Below are 12,320 nucleotides of genomic sequence, written 5' to 3' on the forward strand. Positions count from 1 at the left end.
GAGGATGTGTGGGGCTTTGGAGGTGGGGATGGACGGCGGAAGTGTGGGATAAGGTTGGGTTGAAGTCGGAAGCCATTCTGTGAAGAGCGAGGGCGACAGGGAATGACACCGTGATGGGTTACGGTCGAGAGGGGTAATGGCAGGTAGTGGTTGGCGATACTGGACGGGAATGGGTGATGCTCTTTTGAGGGACACTGTTGGATGGTATTTTTCCAGTATGTCGAGGAAGAGAGGGTGAGATGGTTTTGGGAGGGACTAGCTGAAGCACTTTTGAAGAGGATTTAAAGAGAGCATAAGGGGAAAGAGGGGCGCCGGTGGGTCCTTCGCAGGTGGGCGGCGCAGAATTCCTCTCCAATACTAACGCCAGTGTGCCGTCGATGTCACCGGCTGTAAGCTTTGACTGTCCGCATGCGAAACCCATGCGCGTGTATATGTGATGGCAGGTCAACCCCCGGAGACAAGTCGGTGTTTCGCTCTTGCTGAAATTTTTATGATAAACGGTCGACGACCCACCATTCACTCGGAAACAGACAAGTTTTTGGTGTAAGTGAAGGGACTTAAGAGGAGGTAATGGTGTGACTGAAATGCAGACAGCGGACTTTATTTTGTAGGCACATAGCGTAACACGGACGCGTTTTTCACTGTCTTTACTTATTTGGAAGAAAATGAAAATTGAGTTGTTTGGGTGAATAGTTTGCTTTGTTGTGATATCGTTATAAAAATTTCGTATTGTGATTCAATTCATTATGTCTACTTTATTAAATTAAAAGAAACGACGAGCAACTTCTGTGGATTACTCAAAAATTGCGTAACAATTATATTTTTCAAATAATGTTTTCGCGGACAAATATTTTACCGAGTTCTTCGGTTGATTCTCAACTGATTTTACATTAAAATTATCCCAATATTATAGTTTAATTATAATCGTAATAATTTCCAAATTCCATTTAAATTGCAATGTAGTCTAAATTACCTTCTTTATGGATTCTGATCGGTAGGATTTGATTGTCCGAAATACTTGTATGAAAACGATAAAAATCTAACTCATTAAGCTAGTTTATTTAAATACATAAAGAGACAGTGAACACTCAACGTTAGATTAGAATATTTTAAGTCATCATACACATTTTAAGATATAATTCTGTCAGATTTCTTGGAAATTTAGTGTAAATCAAATAGAAAGTAAATGAAGGTATTTGATGTTTGATCGGTAACGTGATTGCCATTATCTTCACGCAGAATCAGTAAGTAATGTATGAAATATCTGTTGATGTGATTGGATAATCCAACCATTTATATTTATCTAACTTACTTAAGAATTTATCCGTTGCTCAGTTCTGAATGAGTTACATGAAATTAGGAAGTATTCCTATTTCGATACGGAGTTCCCCTAATCAATTTTCACTCCTTTCATCTCCTCAGAAAAAATGATAAATTTTGCCAAAGGTTCTTTTTTTACCTGACATTTTTGTTTTGACTTGTTTGCAAGTTCCGTATAGGTTTCAAAAGAATGATTTCAACTATCCGGAAAATGCTGTATTCACCTCTACGAGTAGTTTTGGTCTCGGATCACGGAACAATATCAATCAGGAAAAAATAACTGTTTGAAAAGAAACTTTGTGTGCGTTTAGATAAATAAATCGGTTTTAATCTGAGACTGGGCTATGGAAAGACAAATAGGAAAAAATAATAGAGATAGTGAATAATTGAGTATATCAAATAGTATGAGATCGAAAATAAGAATTCAAAGAATAGAAAAGAAATAATAAGAAAATAGAAAAAGAGAGAATTAAAATGAGATGAGAAAATTTGAATGTGAATTTATTTTCGACCGTAGATAAGCGAATAAAATGAAAAGGAGCTAAGAAATATCTGATTTTGGCAGTATCAGTGACGATGAGTATCATTTGGGTGACATTAAAAGAATGCATTCTCACCCAACAACCATCAAGAAATGTGACATATGATTTTCCTTATGTTTTCATTGGCATAATTTCAACCACCAATATTAGGCTGAATTAATGTTTACATACACGCACAGTACCTGTCATTAGTGGCACGCCTGGGCATTATTTGAATAGGAATCCGGCATTGCTACCTTCACTGTCTGCATTTATAAAATTTACTAAAAATGAGCCATTGAATTTGTAAAAATGTGACAAGTGCACTAGCTGAAAGTGCACACTCTTCTTTCCCAACCTCTGTCGTAATTTCTTCGTGAGAAGAATGAAGGGGAGGTGATCGGGTGGCAAAGCCAAGGCTTCACAAAAGTAAAAAGAATGCAGATTAGAAGCGTTAGGAATTCAAGGAGGGAGGAAATTAGAGATGGAGTAAAAGAGAGTTATGGAATTTGGTTGGAGGACAGGGCAAAAGCTGAGAGGAATATTTGCGTGGCCTCACGACCAGGGCGTATGAGGGGGCGGGTGAGCGGTTGAGTGGAGGCAGCGGCGGAATGTGGGCGAACGCGTAGCTCGTAAAAACTCGAGGGCCGAGCCGCGGGACACGTATGAATCCTTTTTTTCATATCCGTCGGCACTTTTCCGGCTCATCCTCCCTTCCACCCTTCGTGTGACTCGACTTGGCCGACGTGGAGGAGACACAAGGGAGAGGGCCAGAATAAATGAGAGTGGTATGATAGGGAGAACGAACGAGGACGACAGAGCGCGTATTTTGTTGACTGGAGGGACAGAAAAATGGACAGCCGGACGGTTTTATCGATCCAATAGTGAAACCATTGAGTTTCCTTTCGGGTGGAACCAGGCTTTGTTCCCAAGTCTATAAACAGAGGCATGTGAATTTGGAACGTATTTAAACACCGCCGTAGGAAATGAAACCCTTGAAAATGCGTGTATGGCTGATGCGAATACAATTGGTAGTAATATCCAGTTGTCAATTCTTATGAATGGAATAATTGACGTCATATATTTAGTACATGAATACTTCGGCAAGAAATGCTTGTGAAATTTGTGTGTTCCGAAGTGTAACAACATAGGTGCATGATTTTCATACGCAATTCAACGCCGGTGATGGAAGCGAAACCTTTGAAGACAAATGCAGAGGAAAATGGTGAACATACTATAAATATATCCATTTATTAACTAATAAATCTTGCCAATAGAATTATTTCCGTCCTACGTATATTTTAGGATTTCAGATCGTCACAATAAATGTCATTCCCTGATATTTATATCATTATTCATTTAATACTTCCCGAGCAAGGCAATGGTACACGTATAATATTTTCATTACTGAAGAATGAACTAAATGTAATTACATAAAAAAATGAAAAATCTATATAATATTATTAGGAAGCCTTCGAAAATATTGAATTTGGTGATATAAAGTTCATCTGCATAGGTAAATCATAATCGATCTCTAGTTCTTGATTAAAAATTCGTAGTCGTGGAATAGTTGTTTTGAATTAATGATAAGTGTTCTAGTTTGTGAAATTGTATTGAAAGTTCCACGTAAATACTCGTACATTCGACCAAAAAGTATTGTTCGCTTGGTAATAATTATTGACACATTATTTGTACATCCACACAGCATGAAAAGTAACTAGTTTGTTGGGCGAATTAACCCTTGTTTTCTATTGGATCTTCCTCCAGCATGTATACAAGTTTGACCGTTATTTGATAGTTTTTAACGAAAATTTATCCCTTTCCCTCACCCTCATATATCCTCCCTTATCATTCACCCTTTTCACCTTTTGTTTGCACCGCCTGCCACACCTTTTTGGTGGATTGCGGGGTGTTCATGTGGATGTCGATAGCAAATTATGAATGTTAACACTCGGAATTTACCCGCTTTATTTTAACATAGCATACGTATATATCTTAGTAAAACATTTAGTAATTGATTATGTGGTCAAGCTGTAAAATTTTGTTATCTCCTAAGGTCTTCAATATTGGACGACTAAATGAACCTAATTTAAAATATGATTGATTGAGGCGTATTGATAATACTAGAATAAGACATTCATTATTTCTTAGGACTTCCAGTTTTCGATTGAATTGCAATTATATTTATAAATTCGAGCGCGTCATAGGCGTACAAATATTATCTCCTAGGTTATTTATCAATTTAAAAAAAGTATTTCTGCAGATACTCTCGCGTCTAGTTTAATGAAAATAGTTATATAAATGAGTAAAAATTCCCTGAAAATTATTTTAATTTATTTTTGTTAATCGGCATGAGTAAATCTCAAATGTAGCAGGTAGTTTTATAAGGGACTGAGAGTGTAAGATATTGTATTTGGTGAATTTGATTGTATGAAAAACGAGGTTGCATTCATTTCAATCGAAGGAAGAGTTGACAATCTATTAAAATCTCTGAAGGAAATGAAGATTGAGATCGTGAGAGTTATGCCTACAAAAATTACTAAATATTCCGAGTTTTGAAGAGAAAGAGAAAAGATAATGAAGGAGTAACTTTGTAAAGTTTAAGGTGGACATATTTTTTTACTATATGCCATCATAGGTGTCACTATATACGAGAATGGCATTCTGTTTTTTTAATTAAGTTGCCTAGCTAATCGATAACGGAGAAGTAACAAATCCGCCCCGCGAAAGGTTTTCATTAGAATTATAGGTAAAAATAATAATATTCTTTATTACCAATAGGTATAGTCAAAATGTACACCTCAATATAATCCAAAATTTTGAACGCTGCACCTTGAGATTCCACCTTGTTTTTTCTACTTTTTATCCGGTAAGTATTCTCACGTGTCTATGCAAACGCTTGTAATTCATTTTAATCTTAGTTTCAGTCATAATAAGTCAACCGCTTTGAAAAAGTTAAAAATATTATGTATTTCTTATTCGGTCGTAAATGGTTGTGCATAAGTGTTTGAAAAAAGAAGGTGGCAGGATTTTGGCGTGACGTGGCGTGTCATTGACTTATCTGAGCTTGTGAGAAATTCGTGATAAGAAAGTTGTAAAGACATTGAGAAATTCATTTTCTCCGCAATTCTGAGTGCAGGAAGTTATCCAATGAATAATTTATCATTTTCGTGCTAATTGTTCCTTTTAGCGCGTTTGAAATTCAACGTCTTTGAACCCCATAGAGAGGGGATGGAAAAATAAATCTGAATTCAGTGAAGGGGACAATATTTCTTTCGAATACTCTTTTAAACTCTCAATCTGAGACTTAAGCCTCTGCATCTCAGATAGACCTTGTGAAACGGCTTTATTATGCGTCATAAACACGCTTTTTTCGATGGGAACCTGGCGTTTTGAGATAGGAGCTTTGTGAAAGAATTAGATGAGGTATAACTTGGAAAAATGGCGGGGGCATACGTATGTAGAATGGTGACTTCGTTCTTACTTTCTTGTCCGTTAAAGTATTCTATTGAATATGAAATGAAATATTGATCACTGGAAACCAACTTTTCATCATTTATAAATGACTAAATGAACGTATTTACACTAAAATTTGAAAAAAAAAAAATTTCCTCAGATTTACTATCCATTTTCATTCATTGAACTAACTATATTGTGTGCGGTGTTTTATTATTATCGTTTTAATTATTGTTCAGGAAATATTACAGCATTAACATTGCAGCGTCACAGAAAGAGTGTTGAATTTTATTCAAACGTATGGAACCTGATTTATAGAATTTAACGTTATTTAGTATTTGCTTTCTTTTTATAAATACCGTAAGTAAGTGTATAGATGGTCTTTTTAAATTCGGCCGGAATGATTTTCATATTTTATTCTTTGTTTTTTGTTAACTAAACTTGCATGTTTATATTATGCCATGAATTTCACCGCATGTGAAACTTGTTTATTTTCAGAAAAAAGTGCTATCTTTCGACTTGCATTCATTATCGAAAGAGGCTAAAAAAATTATTGCTCGTCGTAAGACGAAGCGATTTTTATTCTGCTCTGAAGTAGTGATTGGTCAAAATATTCTCAAACGAATGTTAAAATAAATATCTATATTTCTCTGAACACATCATATCCAATTTTTCTCCGATCAGGGCAAATTTTCCATTCAAACAAATGTTCATATATGTTCGTGTCCAATTCGATTTAACAGTTATTAACACACGACTGTTAACGCATAATATGTCACTTTTAGTAATTTTAGAATTGTCATTGCTGTTGACCCGGTGTTTGCGGCAGATTTTGCACACAATTTTTTCTGTTCTGAATTAACGAGTTCAATCAACGTTCGCATTATAATGGAAACTTGTTAGGACATCTCGCGAAAGAATACGTGTGCATGCCTACCTAAAAGTCCTTATTCCTTGTGTGTGATACTCGTTGTTTTCATCACATTCGTACTCCATTTGCAAACTTGTCAAACAAAGAAACGATATGGGAAAACCAGAACTCTTATGAATTTTATTCCCACTATCCTGGACACTTGTATACTCTTTTATCTTGGGGCGCAATTTTCTGCGCGGAGATTAGTTCCCTCCTGTAGCGCACGCTAGATGACGCCGCGAGGGGAGTCTTCATTTCCATAACATGTCTGCGAAACATGAAACGCCCTCATATTTCTTTCTCTTCTTCTTTCCTTTTCATTTCCCTTCCACGTCCCACGTCTCAACCCCGTCAACCTTCTCACCCCTCCTCCTGTATTTACTTTTCTTGCAAGCCCCTATCCCTCACCTATTAAGACTCCAAGATTCGTAAACAGTGATATCCGACCATTCTTCTCACGATTCTCTATGCTTACCTCACTTACCTATCCCACTCGAAAGGAATACACAAACGCTCCTGATGGAGAAATTGCGATGGATGTTTCGGTGTGGGAGAGAGATATACTTGATTAGGATTATAGAGGTAGGAGACCTTTATACAGTGGAGTGAGCATGGTGTAGCGTAGGGAAGGTTGTTTGAGGATGAAAGAGAGATTTGGTCGGTTGATAAGAGACAGAAGCGTTAGTGGGTTGTTAACCCTAAAAGGGGTCTACATCTGCAGCTGCAGTTAGACCCAAAGGGCCTTGAACGGGAGCGTGACTGCGAAAGTACCAACCACTACATCATTCTATTCCTAAAAGGTTAGAGTATATTCTTGGAGGTGAAAGGTCATCACGTGTACAATCGGCTGGTTATAACTTTGATGGCCATATGAGGAAAAAATTGGATTATGAGCATGTAACGTGCTAATAGTTGGCTGTGCCTGCATCGATTGTGCTTTATACAAACTAGTTATAAATTAGCACAGATATTTTACTTTATACAATATTTTAATATTATTGTTAATAAGTAAAATTTCCATTTTAATACGATTAAAGCGGGACCAAATCACGGATTTTATTTTAATTTCTTGTCCAGAATGCATTTGATCAAAATTTTTGAAATATTTCCGACCTTTTATGCTGAAGGAGTATTGAAAATTGACGCATAGAACTAACTTTGAGGAAAATTTGCGCGTGGAGCAGCAACAATAAAATATCTCGTTAATTGTAATGATAAAATAATAATTAAATGTTTCAATCAAACTTATACATCTGTTGAAATTGAAATGAAACCATGCTGAATTTTGGCATTAATTTTTATAAAAATTGTTCATTTCGTAAAACGCCAATTCCGTTCCATCTTACCACTTTATTCCATGTATTAATATGGAAAGTAAGTCTATAGATTAGATTATGTCAACTATTTAGATATACTGTAAATACCAATAGGTCAAATGTGAAAGGCTATATACCTGGATTAAAAATATTCCGCAAAGTATTCCGATTTCACTTTTCAGTATTTGACTTGTCTGTATTTGTCTCTCGTCTTTAAAATAAGTCGATTGCTGAGCACAGTTATGCAGAAAGATGGGCGTTTCCTCATTTGACTTATATAAAAGAATGCAGAAAATGCAAAGAGGTGTTGCCCGAAGATATTGTGTGTACGGAAATAGAATGAGATAGAGAGAGATGCTAAGAAAGATGGGCAGAGAAGATATTGGAAGGAAGTAGAGGTGATAATAGGGAAATAGATTGAGGGCGAGTGCCTGGGTGACGAAGAAGGAAAGGGGCTATACCAGTGGGAAATGCGGGTTAGGGCGATTTTCGAGGCAGGGAAATGGAAGCAAAGGGGTGGGAACGGGATGGGAGCCAGTTTTCCGTAGCGATGGCTTCAAACCAGTGGTAGGCTCAGACCCCCTATGCCCTTCTCATCGCCAGGAAATCTCACAAAAAAGGCCATGGACGAAACTGAGTGGGGGGAGAGGGAGATAGAGAGATGGAGCGAGAGGAGTTTTTTTAGTTAAAGAGGTGGAGTGGGCGGTAGGGGTTCAGAGGGCGTGTAGCAGGATTGGGAAGAGAGTGGATGAAGCCAGTGGGAGGGAAACGGCCGTGGACGGTCGGGAGAGAGGATGGTGAAGAGCGGAAACACGACCATCATAGTCCCATTGTCGGGAAGAAGGGGCGAGAAACCTCATCTGCGGATAATGGTTTGCAAAAGAGTGGAAAGGGGAGAGCGCACTAGGGTAGGAAACGCCTGTGAAGGGGAGAAGGGTGACGAGGAGAATGTTGGTCTTGTTCCGAGGGAGGCACATGAGCTGCAGCAATGACCCTCTCTGCCTCTCCCCGCGACCTATTACGGGGAGAGAGTTTATATTGTTAAATCCCATGTACCCTCCCGGCTTTCCTTTCGCTCACCACTTTCCCTTCCCAAAAGATTGCCGTCCAACGTTCGGGGCAATCCAAATCTCGTCCTGCGGGTCTAAGGGGGTCGACATGCCCTCTTCGGCCGATCAAACAACTGCCGCAGATATTGAACATCTCGCTAATTCCCACAGCCATCGTTCACGCCCAGCACCCTGTCTTCATTCTCTCTCACCTTAATACACCCTTTTCCCTTTCCGACTATCCTCTGACTCTCCAACCCGATCGTTTTCGTTTACCGTCATAAGCCACGTGCTCCAGTGGATCAAGAGGTCTCCGTTACGTCCGCATGAATTGCACATCATAATGACTCGACCCTCCTCTCAATAAAAATCTTCAATTCAATGAGTCAGCTGTATCATATGGCTGGCTCGCTCCCCCTCCATGATTACATTTGGCAAAAGTAGGAATGCCATTATTCGGCCTTTAATGGTGTTCCATTGTGAATGCGATTCTCTTGTTTCAGTCAAAGGAACTGTAATAGACTGAAAACAAAGCTCTCGCTCCAGCAGGCATTTCCAGTTCCAACGATATTCCCTTCGCATTTCGAATTTTTGGTGTGTTCATAATGCTGCTATGCAAATGCTCAGGAAAACTGTTAAAATTTTTTTGAAGACTCGAAGGATTATTTTCTTCCAGTAGTCTTTGAATGTCTTCATGAACATCATGTTCAAACATTGCATCTATGAAACGTTTTAATTATTAAACGCTGTTTTATGACTCACGCTGGGGAACTCAATCTCATTAAATTAAGTCTATTATATTTGCTGACATCGCTAATTTCACATCCGGCAATCCATTTTTAAAATAATAATATTATAGCATAGATTCTCGTTCCGATTTCCCCAGAACTACCAAATTGGTATCATTTTGGTACACATTGAATAAGGTTCATGCAATAGTATTTTTAGTATTTCATTTCACTCTCTTCCGATGAATTGAGTATCGTTAGGATTTGCCATGTAGATACCATGAGTAATTATTGCTTAAAATTACGAATATATCATCAATAGTTGCCGTGAAAATATATTTTTTTCAGACTGAACTATATTTTCTTGATATTTATTTTCCATATTGAAAAGTTGAGTTTAACCTTTTTAAGTCTCGGGGCAATCTCAAAATAATAAAATAATTACTTTGCGGATTGCATAGTTTTACCAAGCATGTAGCACCAAAAGTTGAAGTAACTCGTCCTGAAAAACAACTCTTGCTCATTTGGAAAAATATGGAAACCCTTAATATAGATTTTTAACAATGATTATGTGAAGAAAGGGGTGAAATATTTGAAAAGTTATTTAAACTAAATGTCAATTCCACTTCAGGGGGATTTAGTTTATTTAATCCGTGGAGTGTAGCGACTCATCCATCTCCATCGTTCGTATACTACTCGGCGGTCATAGTGAGAGTGCGATAAAAAATAATGTGGAACTGCCTCTTCCAATTCCTATAGTTCCCCGCGCTTGGGTACATTGCCCCCATCTATGAACTACCAACCTCATGCGCAACGCACTCTGGGTCAAAGCGGTCTCAATCCTTCTAGAAGGAAAGTCACACTCCTGTTGCCTGGGAGTTTGTGTTAGGTACCCCCCTCCCATGAACCCGCCTCATCAACCGATATCCCATATGCAAAGCTTTGCTCGATGAGCTATAAACCATCCCTCATTGTCTCCGTCCGCTCCCATTACGTTTTTGTGCACGGTCCCCACACTTTCGCCCCCACACGGCCTCCACCAACACCTCTTCATTGTCCTCTCCTCCCTTCCTTCACTGTGTATGTACGCGCTCCTGTCCTCTATCCCATTCTGTTTCCCATGCCTAAAAACCTCTCTCTCCCCACATCCCTACACTGTCGTTCGCCCCTCCACGCCTATATCCCACCCTCCCCTGCTCCTTGACTTCCCCTGGTGTTTCACCCTTCACATCCCGTGTCCCACCACCGACCCTCTTCAATCCCCTCCAATGCCCGTAAAATGACTGTAAATCCTCGTGCTGAATGGATGGGGTCATGTTACGGTCCAGGCCACTCATTCTCGAAATCTCTCAGGGGTCGGAAATCATTTTAGTGCGAGCGGACAGGGAAACATTTTTTCCCCGCGAAATGCGTTAGTTTATCTCGGAGGTTTCTCCTATTTCGGTTCAAATGACCGGTGCATTAATCCCCAGGGTTGGATTACGTGGGATTTGCCTTTCTTTTTTGTCCGAAATCTGGAATGGGATTTTCTTGGTCCTGTGAACTAGCGTACCATCATATGAAAATTATTTCATAAAGATCTTAGGCGGAAACTACGCCGAGCTATGGTAAAAGCTCATGAATCATTCGTTGAATTGGAGGTGAACTTGATGTTGATTTTGGATTCGTGGAGGAAAGGGATGCTTTATTTTTTACCTGATGTCCCCATGGTTCAGTTGCTGCAGAATTAATTGCATATGAACAACTAAATAATAGATTAGTGAGCAGTAATTTCCGATTATAGAGCTTTCCACGACAATTATAATATTGACGTCTCACAAATTATAAATAGCGTCTACTCACGATGCTGTTCTTCATTTGTTCACAGGAATTTTATAACGGTTTTGGAATTCATTACAAATATTGTACCTAACGACCGAAGGTTGAATCGTGATAACGAATAACAATTATAAAAATAATTCATATTTCATAAATATCTTAGAAATTTTATTATCAATCTCATTATTCTTGTATAATCACATACTCATTCTCACCGTAGTTAATCGAAAATGTAAGGGCGGGGTTGTTCTACGTACGTATTTGTTCTTCTCTGCTTCCCAATTTTTATGTCGACAGAAGAAGGGACGTACACGAGAATCCGAAATCCTGTAATTAATAAACTTTGAAAAAAGTCGAGGGACGCGCGGAAAGAACTTAAGGAATGAGGCCATCGGAGTAAGAAATTAATATCACTCGTTTTTTTTTTGGTTCGGAGAAACTTTCTTCCGAACCTCAAACCCGTGAAAGAATTTTTAATCGCACCAATTTTCGATGCCAAAGAATAATTAATTTTTTCACCCCTGAGAGCGGTTTTTATCATCAATTCCTTTTTCTATCCGGAACTGAAGACTCTGCATGACGGAATCGAGGACTTTGAACTCAGTGAGTTTCCAGCAATCTTTACTAAAAGGAATGGAAAGAGTTTATTTTCAATACCTTTAGCGCTTTGCCTGCAGTTCCGTCTGTATCCAAGAGTAATAGGATTTAGAGAAGGCATTAAGAGAAATGGGGTCGTTGTCATCCGTTCTTTTCTCCCTCCTTGGGGCGATGAATAGACACTCCCAGTTCTTCACAGGTGGCAACAGTAACTTTCGAGGGCCTGAATACGGTGCATTTAGGTTGATCGATGAGAAGTATTCTTGTTCATAACCCCACAACCTCATTTGCACCGGTCTCTGTTATAGAAACCGAGGGATGAGTGGGTACCTGAAGGCAAATGAAATGGTAAAACGTTGGATAGAGGCAAAGGAAGAAGGAAAATGAGAGAAGGGAGAGAGAAAAAAGGCGAGGGAGAATGGATAGAGGAAGAGGAATAGAGGAAGAAGGATAGAGGAAGAGGGATAGAGAGGAAAGAACAAGGGTTATGATAAGAAAGAAGGGCGGTAGATATGAGAAGTATTGCACAAAATGATGCGAGAAGGGAATTTCGGGAGAAAGTGAGACGGAGAGAAAGCGAGTGAAACAGAGGGAAAGAAAAA

This window comes from Hetaerina americana, unplaced genomic scaffold (assembly GCF_022747635.1).
Source record: "Hetaerina americana unplaced genomic scaffold, ioHetAmer1.1.p SCAF_1, whole genome shotgun sequence".
In the NCBI taxonomy this organism is placed as follows: domain Eukaryota; kingdom Metazoa; phylum Arthropoda; class Insecta; order Odonata; family Calopterygidae; genus Hetaerina; species Hetaerina americana.